At 34.7% G+C, this 12,495-nt stretch overlaps 1 long non-coding RNA gene across 1 annotated transcript; it reads right to left on the reverse strand.

Moving 5' to 3' along the window:
• Positions 1-7,992: 7,992 nt before the first annotated feature.
• Positions 7,993-12,003, reverse strand: LOC110777353 (uncharacterized). Its single transcript, XR_002530428.2, has 4 exons — positions 11,751-12,003; positions 11,242-11,302; positions 9,746-9,844; positions 7,993-8,442 (listed from the first exon to the last, which is right to left on the reverse strand). It is a non-coding gene; the product is annotated as an uncharacterized lncRNA (long non-coding RNA).
• Positions 12,004-12,495: the final 492 nt, after the last annotated feature.

A 12,495-nucleotide genomic window follows, 5' to 3' on the forward strand; every position in this document is an offset into this window, starting at 1 on the left:
TACTCATCTCCCCCAACTTCATCATCTTTTTATATTTTTATTTTTTTATAAAATCAAACAATTTGATGAAATTTTTCATAAACCCTTGAATTTTCAAGGTTTGGTCGCCGGAATGATGGCGATTTCACGTATTTGTACTCTGTTCGTTCTCTATTTTCAGAAAAAAAAAAAATAGAATTTCATTCTATATAGAGTGTAAATTGAGGACAATTGGCGTTCAAACTTTTTTTAGATTTAGGACAATGCAAGAAGCAAACTATAACAAAAAAATGGTAGTCATTGTAATTAATTCATTTTCCATGATTGAACAATCTTGACCTTGAATGAATAATCAAGGTTACTAAATTAAATTGGAAGATTGATATTTAATTAATGGCAATGGATGCCTCAATTGCTGAAGTTTATGATTTGCTGTTGAAATGAAGGATCGTGTTGTAAGTCGTGATTATTGGACTAGAGTACGTTGTCAATTGGATTATGATGTTCTTGGAAGATTAAGGAAGAAAGTATGAGGGATGTTAATGCATAAGCAGATGAGTAAAATACTTGAACTTTTTGATTTATTTTGGGAGGAAAAAGTTTATGGTGCTTAGCTAATGGATGCTTTGACTGAAAAATGTCAAGGTCGGTAGATTCTACACGCGTCTGAACCATATCAGTAAATTCTTTTACCACTTTGATGATAACATAAGCTGCGATGGTGATAAGCATCACTTCTTATGACCTATGTTGCTCTACTGTGTTGCAGGAGTGGATTGACAACCATTCTTACTATGAGGCTATAGTAGATGGAGCAAATATTGGGCTTTATCAACATAATTTTGCTGATGGGGGGGGGGGGGGGGGTTCAGTGTTGAACAAATAAAATATTTCTATTTGCTTCATTTTCTTGAGCTGTTCCTTTTTGCATGCTTTTGCATTCAGTTTCAGTTTATATGTGAAACAAAACTAATTTATCTCTTTATTCTTCCTCATCTTCTTTTGTTTCATAGAGAGGGAAACCCTTCCAGTCAAAAGCGGCTTGAGGAGTGGTTAGCTCAAGGCACACTCTATGAAACACCTAAAGGTCATCATCTGTATGGTTCGATTTTTCGTCATGTAAGGCTACAAGTATTGTATGAACTCACTATCGTAAAACAGTTAATAATATTTATAAGACTACGAGCATCAATTGTATGGTTCGATTTTTCTTCATGTAAGGCTACGAGTATTGTATGACCTCATTATAGCAAAATATGAACTTTGCGAACGGTTTTTAGTGACAAATATTTGTACAATTCCGCACGCATCGCGTGCATGTAAGACTAGTCTAATAAAACCCAACACGGTTATGTTTTTTCTTAAATATAATAAATCACACAATTAAGTCAAATGAGCTTGTGTGAATAATGTCCAAAACTTAATTATGTCATATAAATAAAAACGGAGGAAATATATAATAGGTGTCGTTTTAGCTCCTACGCATGCTGTAGATAGCTGCATACATATGCAACCAATAATAATTACTCAATCCGTTCCTAAGTAAGTGTCCATATTGAGAGAATTCGCGGTAATTAAGAAAAATAAAAAATGTGTAAAACAATGATTGAGAGTATTTTTTTTGGGAAAGGATAAAATAGATAATTTTTTATTGATAAAATACATATAAAAGTGGATGTGGAGATGAAAATGTGGGAAAAGTGTAAAATGTGTAAGAAAAAACAATCATAATTCATGAAAAAGTGGGAAAAATATATCTAAAAAAAAAATAGGACAATTATAAAGAAACGCCATTTTTAAAAAGTGGATACGTGTTTAGGAACGAAGGGAAAACCGTTAACCAACCTGGTTGAACGATCTTGGACTCGTGATATTCTAATATCCCAATGGGCTTTCCCAAATCAAACAATCTAACAATGTTAGCCCATCAACCATTCAACCGTAATCTCAAGTTCTCAACCCTTAACCCTGCCTCTCTCTGACTCTCGTATAAATAGCGCGCTGAAGCACCTCATCTTCATGCTTACTTCAAAACCCTAAATCATCCCTGCAACGGCGATTCTAGCGCAGGTTTCCCTTTCTATGTTCCTTAATTCCCCTATTATTTTTCTCGAAAATCTTAGCAGTCTGATTTTCTATGTTAATTTTACTTAGTTATTCAATTTTGTTTAATGTTTTTAAAAATGAAATTAAATCTATGATTTAGAAAAGCAGACGGGCGGTCTGAACTGATGCCATGTTGATTTGTCTGCGTTGCTCATTCTCTTGAGTTTCTCTGAGATTTTCCCCTAATTTGAACATTTCTGTTTATAGATATAATGTTTTTTTTTAATTCATTTATTGTTATTATCGAACAATCTCATAAACGTAGAGATGATAAAATCCAGACATCGGCAGGTGTCAATCGTGAATTACTGCGACATAGACCGTTATTTGTCTGGAATAATAAAAATAAGTGCCCATCGTTGACTGGTAGTATGAATGTGTTGCTACTATGATACAATTGGTGTTCTATATTTCTATTGATTCAATTTATTGACCGTTAAGAAGAGTGTTTATGATAAGAATCCAGACATAAAGTCAGGTGTCTACTAATGATAAATGATAGGTACCGTTACATGGCTGGGAGATTAAAGATGGAGAAATAAGTTGGTTGATGAGGTTTCTCATTAATCTTGGTTGTTTTTCTTGTAAGTGTCCATCGTTGCTCAGCAGTATACATTAACTACTATTGGGCTTCATCTGGATTCAACATATTTGGGTTTAATTTGGTATAATTTGTTTATGCATAATTGTTGCTCGATGATGATTCAAGCAATGCTTTAACCACACTGAAGGAAGCATAGTATTTGTTGGGTGATTTCCGATCTTGAAATTTTGATTCATAAAAAGTGCTTGATTTCAAAGTAATTCCAGATGATTCTTTTCTCTAGAAGTTAGCGGGAATGAAATCTCTAGCTTAATTTTAGGTTAGAGATGAAGGCGTTGTTTGAGAAATTAAGCATATTTTTGGATTGGAATTTCTTTCGATTGGTTGTTGCCTTACGGAGAAATGCTAATATGTGGAAAACGTTGGCCCTTGTCTGAGAGCAACTTTATTTTTAACCTCACATATATAAACTTTAATTTCGAAAAATAAATAAATAAGGAACAATCTCCTCAATATCTTAACGATTTGTATTGGTAAACAAGTAATTTTATATTATTAAGACGAAATAAATAAATCATCATACATCCTAAAACATTAAGTGAGGAACTTGTTAACGAAATAAATTGTGTTATTTGAGTTATGTACTTTAGTTGAGATATAGGGAAAAAACTATTCTACCCAGAAAGTTGTTGAAACAGATGGAACACAATGCAAGATCTTGAAACAGAAGGAACACAATACAAGATCTAATATTAAGGTTAAACATCTAATTTTAGGGTATGTCCGGATGAGGAAGTCTTAATCTATAGTGGGTATACCATTGAAATGGTATACTAATATTCTGCATTTTTATTTAGTACCAAACCACATAGTTCAGTATAAAAAAGTAGTTGTATTTTATCATGTAATACCAAACAACATAGTTTGGTAACATGGTTTCATTTTTATTTGGTTTTAAACAACATAGTTTGGTACTCACAAGTCAAATATAAATTATTACATGAACTTATCATTTAACCCTTAATATACCAACTGAAGTTACTATTTTCCCCTTAGTATACCATTTTAATGGTATACCTAGTATAGATTCAGAAAACCTCATGTCCGGATTTCCTTGACTGAATAAGGGACTAAAAGTTTGTGAAAGATTATTCTAGGGGGCTAGAATTAAAGTTATCCTGCTTTTTAGCAATGTCCTCTTAATATTTCACAAAAACTAATCCTTGGCTTTATTCGCTTTTCTTTTATTCAACTAATGTTCCTTGATTTGACTAGACTTTTGGACATGATTCAGCCTTTATTCGGGCGCTTATACGGGCAGCGCTCTGTTTAAAAAGAGTTAAAGCGGCGAAACTACGAGATGTATAAGGATGTATAGGGACCTTTGACCTAGGCTTAGAGTTTGTGGGTAGTATGAGAATATTTTGTGCCTTTTACTCGGCTGATTTAGCCTCTATCTATACTAATATATTAAAAGGCGTTGAGAAAAATGTCTATCTGGCACGTAGTACTCTTCCCTTTGCGCCACATCATTCACTCACCAATGATATGTCATATCATGGACAACCAAAAATCAATACGTACAATGAGGTTCGAACTCTAGACCTCAAGTGAATAACTCTCATTACCATCTTAACCAACAACCATTTGTAATTTATCTCTTCACATTAATTTATAAATGAATGTTAACATGAAGTTTGCAACAACTAAACTTTTATGTGAATTTTTATTTTCTAATGACTATTTTGGAAAAAATTATAATTAAAGAATTAGGACAACTATGAATAAATATGATGTTAAGTCTCATAAACATCAACTACAGAAATGTCTTGCATGGCTGCATATATCTAATTTGGTGTTTGTTAATGTTGAATCACTTATTTTCATTAGAAAACAAATTATACAATTGTAAGGTGATGCAATTGAAAAATTATTTCTCATGATAAATGACTTAGTGTGTGACGAGCTTGATGAATGCTTTCACTTAATGGTATACATGTATCTTATCAAATATTTTGCTCAAAAAAATCTAAAATTTTAACTATTCAATGTAGCAATCGGGGCATCGCCCGAGCCACATACTAGTTTATAGTGATTAGGTGATGTTAAAGAATGAGATTTGTAAGTGTTTCAGCTACGCTGGAAAAGCATTGCTCGTTGTTCGAGTTAGAATTGAATTAGGATTGTGGCATGAGAAAAGAAATGGCGCATGAATGTTGGCGCGAATGAACAATTGCGCTGGCCCCTTGTGTGCAAGAATGTTCTTGCGCATGATCTTGGTTTCACGCGTTTTTCTCAGTTTTCTAGATTTCTAGTTTTTATTCTGTTTTTTATGCCGTATTAAACTTTTTTAATCCAATGTATTCAACTAGAACTTTGTTTAATCATTTTCTTGATTTTTAGGATTCTAGGAATTCAATCAGAATGCGACTGAATTCTCAAGTATTCAATCTTTTCTAGAATTTTAATTGGAATGCAACTAAAAATCCCGTAAGTCTTAAAATTTTAATTGAATTGCAATTAAAATTGTGTTGACACAAATCTATCTTCGGAAGGTTTAGTATTTTAGCGGATACTTAAAGAGGCATCTACTATAAATAGCAGTCACTATGAATGGAAACTTTAGGCTTTCGTAAAAAGAAAGTCAGTCAGTCTTAGAAATTTCGTAGTTTAGGAATGCGTTGCCAAGTGGTTGTCATGTTTATCATTGAACTTATCGTTTCTAGCCGGAGACCAAATGTAGGTGTCCACACATTCCTCCTCGACCTCTCTTCTGCCAAACTAACAACCGGCAAGTCCTCTAATGAACCGGCTTGAAGGCCCATTGGGAATGCGACAAAGATCATCACCCTCTGATCAAGATTAATGCCAAGTTAGCTAACCATTCCCCCACCCGATTAGCCTCCATGTAGCACCATGAAATAGTGACCTCCCATCCCATTCTCTGGGTGAGAGCCTTACACTTCCAAATAATATGTGTGGACAATGGGCAGGTATTTCCTCCACCAAAACCACACAACTGTTTCAGAGTATATCGTTAGCTGAACCTTACGATGCCTTCCATTCCATGCTATAGCCAAACCTCTCATTACCCCAAGTAACTCAACCTTGGCACAAGAGTAGGATATGCAATTGGCCGCAAACACTTCATGGAGAGCTCCCACATATCCCCAAATCAGACCTCCAACCCCCGCCCTTGCCGGGTTCCCCTTAGCTGTCCCATCCATGTTTAAACGAACTCACCCTTCACGAGGGTACTCCCATTTAATAAACCTTTCCACTATTCTATTAGGACCATACCTAGTACGCATCAAATCAACACTCAAATCTCTCGAAATCTCGTCAACTCTAGTGAAGATGAAAGCCACTTGATCGACTGGTACGATGGCTTCCCGATTGAAACACCTTAATGCCTCCACCTCCACAACCACCAACTGGTTATAACGAACACCATGGCACAATCCTCACCTCGGGCTACATTTGTTTTATCAATGTTGGTCAATAACCACTGTTGGTATTCACCTCCAAAGTTAATATCCACCTCCTACTACCTAAGCCTTTTCCAGACTACTCGTGGAGTTAGGCATTTCCTTTTTCAATTCGGCTTTCGCACAAGCAAAGCACCTCAGATCATCAGTAAGCTTGCTAATAAACCGATTAACATTAGTCATTAATCGGTCTTGTATCTCCAACCATAAAATATCTGGATATGTTGTGGTATTGAGACATTTCAGATAGTTTTCGACCCCTTGCCTTGATCCACAGTAATAGGCAAGGTGGTCCGCATCATCCGGAGAGCTGATGGAAAAACCACCTGATGGGCTTCCATTCTAGTAAGCTTCGTCAACCGCATCAACATCATTTACTTGTTAGGTAATGACAAATATAAAACATATATTTCATGCGGAAAAACCATAAAGCTATGAACCCAAATTAATTGCCACATAATCAATTATCATAATTTATGATACATACATGTGACACGTGCCTTCCCTAGCTGCTCCCGAACCGAACAAGAACAAGTTTAGGACTCCAAGTGTCGTCCCTCTGTAGATAGTCCACAGCACGTTCGGATCCGCCTTAGATTCAATTAATTAGAATATAGTCTAAGATTTTATGTTATTCGAACTTAATTATTTGGAAAATTATTAAGCTTACTTTAATCTTAAAACTATATGAATAATTATGAATATGTTATATGAATTGTGATTATTCATCACCTATTTATAGGGTGGAATTATCGGACTTAGAAATCCACTAGGATTCAGTTTACTAATCCAATTAGATTATACTTAAACTAATCCTTTCCACACATATGCACAAGCAGCCCACGTAGGGCGCTATGCGCGCGCGGCCCAGCAGCGCTGGCACGCGGCCCATGCGAGGGCGTGGGTAGCCAGCAGCCTTGCCTTGCGCTTGACTAGGCCTGCCTTAGTTAGGCGGGGCTGCATGCTTTGTAGCTCGCTTTGCGCGGGCTTCGTTAGGCACAGGCCTAACTTCGTATTGGGCTTTGCGTCTAGCAAGCTCGTCCAATGTTTATTTCGTACGTCGCGCTTCCGATTCGTTTTTCGATTCCTGAATTCTTTTCCGATTCGAACAATATTTAATATTTTCGATTCCGGAATTAATTTCCGTTTCGAACAAATATTTAATATTTCCGTTTTCGGAATTTATTTTCGATTCCGGCAATATTTTCATTTCCGATAATATTTTCCGATACGTACCATGTTTCCGTTTTCGGCAACATCTACGACTTGGATAATATTTATATTTCCGTTTCCGGCAATATCATCGTTTCCGGAGTATTCATAATTTTCCTTTTGACGATTTCAGTTCCCACTGGAACCGAGATCCGTCGATTCCGAATATCCATAAATGGAGTATTTAATTCACTTAAATACAATACTACAAAAAGGGAATAGAGTACTGTTGAAATACACTTTATAGGACGCCTTAGAGGCGTTCTCTAACTCAGCGCACTATAAAGTTTATAAAACGGGTAAAAGAAGCGTTTTATATACCTAGTTATAAAGTACAGTGATAAGAGATAAGCGTACTCTATTCCCTTCCTAAAATCAGAAAATGAAGAAGGCATATAGAACGATTAACGTACATAACCGTCTCCTATACTCTACAATAAAGCGCGCCTTCCGTACATAACCGTCATCTATTCTTCCTATTAAATATTGAGATACAAAACATCTTCCGTACATAGACGTACTATATTCTACCCCCCTTTTTTTTAATATTATTTAAAAACAGCACGTTCAATTTTTTTTTTAATATTATTTTAAAATAGGATATTACGATTCTAGTATGTAAACCAAATCTAAAACGATAAAATATAAATGATATCGACGCGATTCTTTCCAAAATTCCTTTCATTCAATAACAAAATAATATTATTCATTCATTCATTCAATAACAAAATAAATTATCTACACAAGGTACCACAAAATAAAAAAATTCTACCCAAGGTACGACAAAAATAGATATCCATGTAAAAATAAAAAATAAAAAAAACTCAACAGCAACAGCGAACAAATTCTCCAGCAACAGCAACCCTTGCAGCAGGAACAACAGCGTAACAGCACCGTAACAGCAGGAACAACATCGTCTGCAGCAACAGCAGCGTCTGCAGCAGGAACAGACTCTGCAACAACCATCTCAACTATCTTAAGTCACAATAGATCATCGTCATCATCATCTTCATCTTCATCGTTATTTAGTTGGTGATTGGTAACATATGACATCCACCTCTTCCTTAGCTCGTCAATCATAGTTTGAGAATACGTGGGAGTTTTGGTAAAATACTACAAGACAAGTTAAAATGTAAGAGTAAGAAATAAAGAACATGCAGCAAGCAACAGAACCACTAAGTGATGAATATATATCAAGCCACAAATCAATTGATTTTCTTTTTAGGAGTTCAACATTGGGAAGGATAAGAATCATATATTAGTGTGATTTGGGATCTTTTTGGCAAGGGACTTTAATGAATAATTGGATGGATCAAAAGTGCTTCTCTGTAACTTAGAGATTGCAAACAAGTCTCAGCTCGTTGATTGGGCATAAGTAAACCAGTTTTCATTTCTGCTTTTATTGTCTCTTAAGATTGTTTTATCTCACTAGTTGTAAAAATGCACTAATACTTATCATTTTCCTGCTGGAAATCGTAAATGGTTCTCATATATATTCTCATTTGGAGGAATCATTGTCACTTAATTATAAATATTTTCACTTCCAATGACTCACCGCTAAAATAAAAGCCCAGGTAAGTGATACCAGTACTTGTCAGTAGAAAAAGAATAAACCACGGAGTGATATTAGTTGCCAGGTATGTGTAATGGACCCAACTAATAGGCCATGTGTTCAGTATGTATATAGTAGGAGGCCTGGAGAGAAACAAACAACAACAACTGCAGCCACTAGCACAACAGAGAACCAACACAACAATTAGGAGTGGAGACGGATCATTCTGTTGCCACCAAGGACAATAACAACATCATCTCAATTCATGAAGCGTGCCAACTTAGAGTCTAGGATATAAATAGAGGAAAGGAAGATAAAAGAGGCATTGTGTAATTTGTGTTTTCTTTGGGAGATTAGTAACCTCTAGCTACTTGTTTGGAGATTGATAGACTCAAGCTATCTGTCTGTACTGTCCATATGAGTATTTTGTGAATCAAAGCTTCGACCTTTCTTTATACTTCTCTCTATTGTTTGTGTTTGATGTGGAACTGTGACAGGGAGTGCAAGAGTATTGCAGTATGTAGGCACACATACTAACCGACCAGTTAACATAAGGTTCAATGCTAACAACCAACTCAAACACATAATCATCGACCCCCATAGGTTCCATAATCAAACCAAGAATATAGCATCAGGTTATTCACATTTCCTATTCAATATATTGGAAATGAATGTCTGCCAGAATGTAGGAATGCATAGTACATTGCATAATCGAACAAAGAATATAGCAGCAGGTCCTTAATAACATTCCGTTTTAATATATTGGCAATGAATATATCCTACTCTAATATGGTAAGAAAGAGCATATCACAATTAAATCAGGCATGTTTCATTATGTCATATTCTATGCATCAGAAGAAATACCTTGTTAGGAATGATCATTTGTCTGGATTCTATTGTCTCGATCATGTAGCGGCCCATATAATAACCCTTATCCTTGGATCCTGGAGCTTGACGAGGGCACTATTACACAAAAAAGTTTTACTAATTAAGCTGCTAATAATACAACATATTATCGAACTATGTATAAAGTGTTACGAAATTGTAATTAAGGTGAAGTACCTCTATTTTTTCCATGTAATGAACAAAGACCATGGGATAACCATAACGTTTAGGGACAAAGGTAGTAGGTCATAAAAATTCAATATATTGATCTAATTATCTAATAACCTATTTTGAGTTCTTGAACATTCAGTTGACCGATTTATTCTTCTTTCATTGAGAAGTAATCAAATATCGTTGATTCCACCTGGTTCTGAATTTTTTGATCATTTTAGAACCCACTCACAGAAGTAAGTCAGCTTTCACTACAAAATTAGGCTCCTAGTATGTTACTGTGCACAGCAAGCATTTACTGATTGTTTTGGGGATTAACTGGAAAACTCGTAATTAACACTGTTGGATTTGTTTTAATTGCTCAGAAGTTTATTTTGTTTTCATTTCACATGATGTCTACAACTAGACCACTATCTTTTCTAGTATGCTTTATGCTAATATTCCTAAAACCAACTAACTAAAACCCAAATACAGGCATAGTGCGCCTGGAGTAACAACCTTCTACAAAATGGTGGATCCTAAAAGCTGTACAATTGAGTAGCATAGATTTTAACCACAGAAACCCACCTGTATGAGCCATGGAAGCTTGATTACAACATTAACACTACCCCAATACCTCTACAAAAATAATCCCCTCTTATCTACAGAGCATTTCCTCAGTCACCACAGAGAGGCCGTTCCCATTAGACCATTAATTTGAAATACAATGACTGTGTTACAACACATTAAATGAGAAATGGTTCTGAATATCATCTGGAGACATCGGTACTTCAGGTTGCTAAACTAATAACTAAATACTAATTGAGTTGCATAGAACCGTTGAGCCAACACAAAGTTGATTACCCAATACAAGTTACATAAGTATAAAAGGTTATACCAAAATCAGAATCATGGAGCATCAACCACAACCTTTAATGCGATGTAAGAGTAAAATATACTTCTGAATCGAGTGAAATCTAATAATTTAATACTAATTGATCAGTTGCCTGTCAAATCAATTAAAAAAAATCACCGACCTCATTCTACCACCAAATAAAGATGTGAAAGAAATTATTAAACTTATAATAAGAACTTATTCAAACGCCTAATGTGTAGAACCAAGAGTCCCCACTTTACATATAAGGTCTATTCCGAAAGACTTTGAACTACAAAACTGATCAAATAATATGACCAGAGAATAATAATCTAAGAGTTGCTTCTTTATTCTTCCGCAAACAACAAATTTCACATACATTCAACATCATCAAAATCAGAAAAATGATGAAAATTTCGAATAAAAGCCAATAGAATTGTCAATCAATTACCTGAAAAATATCTACATCAAAACCTGGTTTCGAAATATCATCCTGAATAAACAAATGCTACCTGAAGATCAAATAAAACAAACAATAACATAGAAATCTGAATCACATGAACATTACTATGATAAATTTCGAAATTTCAATGATAATTTGTCAGTTGAGAGGAGATACAATTAGACTTCTGGGGTTTGTTATGAAGATTCGTTCATCGATAATACGACCTTGAATCCCTTGAGCTCTTGATCCAATTTAATAAGACGTAAATCATATTAACTAAAAAATCAGTTTAATTGGACTAATTCATCAAATTTTTCGACAATAATCCTACCAAATTAAATATATTTCGATTTAGTTAATATACCATCCTATATGATTTGACCTAAAAATTCAATTATGAAAGTCTCTTCCACACAAGTGTAAAGAGCTTACAACAAGAATTTGACATTATAATTTCATAATTAAGAACTATTAGTTGAAGGATAAAGATGTAGAACAAAATTAAGAATACCAACCTCGAAATTCGGAGTGTGGAGAGTCGACGTTCACCAGAGGTTGCAAATAAGCAGTGGTACAATAGTGCGGCGGTGATCTGGTGTGGTGCACAATTATTGTTTAGGTTTTGCAGGAGATTGAATTTGGGGGTTTTGTTAGAATGGTTTAGGTTTTGCAGGAGATAGAAGAAAAAGTTAGAATGTCTAGATTTTGGTTTTGAGGGAGGTTTTTTATTTTTAGGTTTGAGTAATTTAGTTGCCGCCATTGCTTGGGTAGAATGCTTTTTTTTTAAAGACAATATAGTACGCAGTTATCAAGCGCAAATATGATTGGTGCAGGGGTGTGCACAGTCAAAAGGTCTTGTGCGCACAAGGTGTACAATAAATTTATTGTACACCAAGATAACTTTAACCCCTTTTTTGTAACTTTAAACTAGTTTTGATTAACTTTTATATTAGTAAAAAAAATTGATATATAAATATTTTAAAGGGTTAAATGATTAATTTTATACATTATTAGTTATTTTGAAGAAATAAGTTTTACTAAAATAAAAAAAATTTATCACTAAAAAATAGACAACTTTTACATATATATGCTTAACTTTTAAACATTTTGAGTTAACTTTTACTACGGTGTACAATATTTATTGTACACCCATTGTAAATAAAAATCTGTGTATAAGCACAGTGCTCTTGGTGCACTGGTGTCCAAACGACATGCAATAAATATAAAACGCGGATATCTTGTTGAATCCGGAGAAGAAAA

Source organism: Spinacia oleracea, chromosome 6 (assembly GCF_020520425.1).
Source record: "Spinacia oleracea cultivar Varoflay chromosome 6, BTI_SOV_V1, whole genome shotgun sequence".
Classification (NCBI taxonomy): Eukaryota; Viridiplantae; Streptophyta; class Magnoliopsida; order Caryophyllales; family Amaranthaceae; genus Spinacia; species Spinacia oleracea.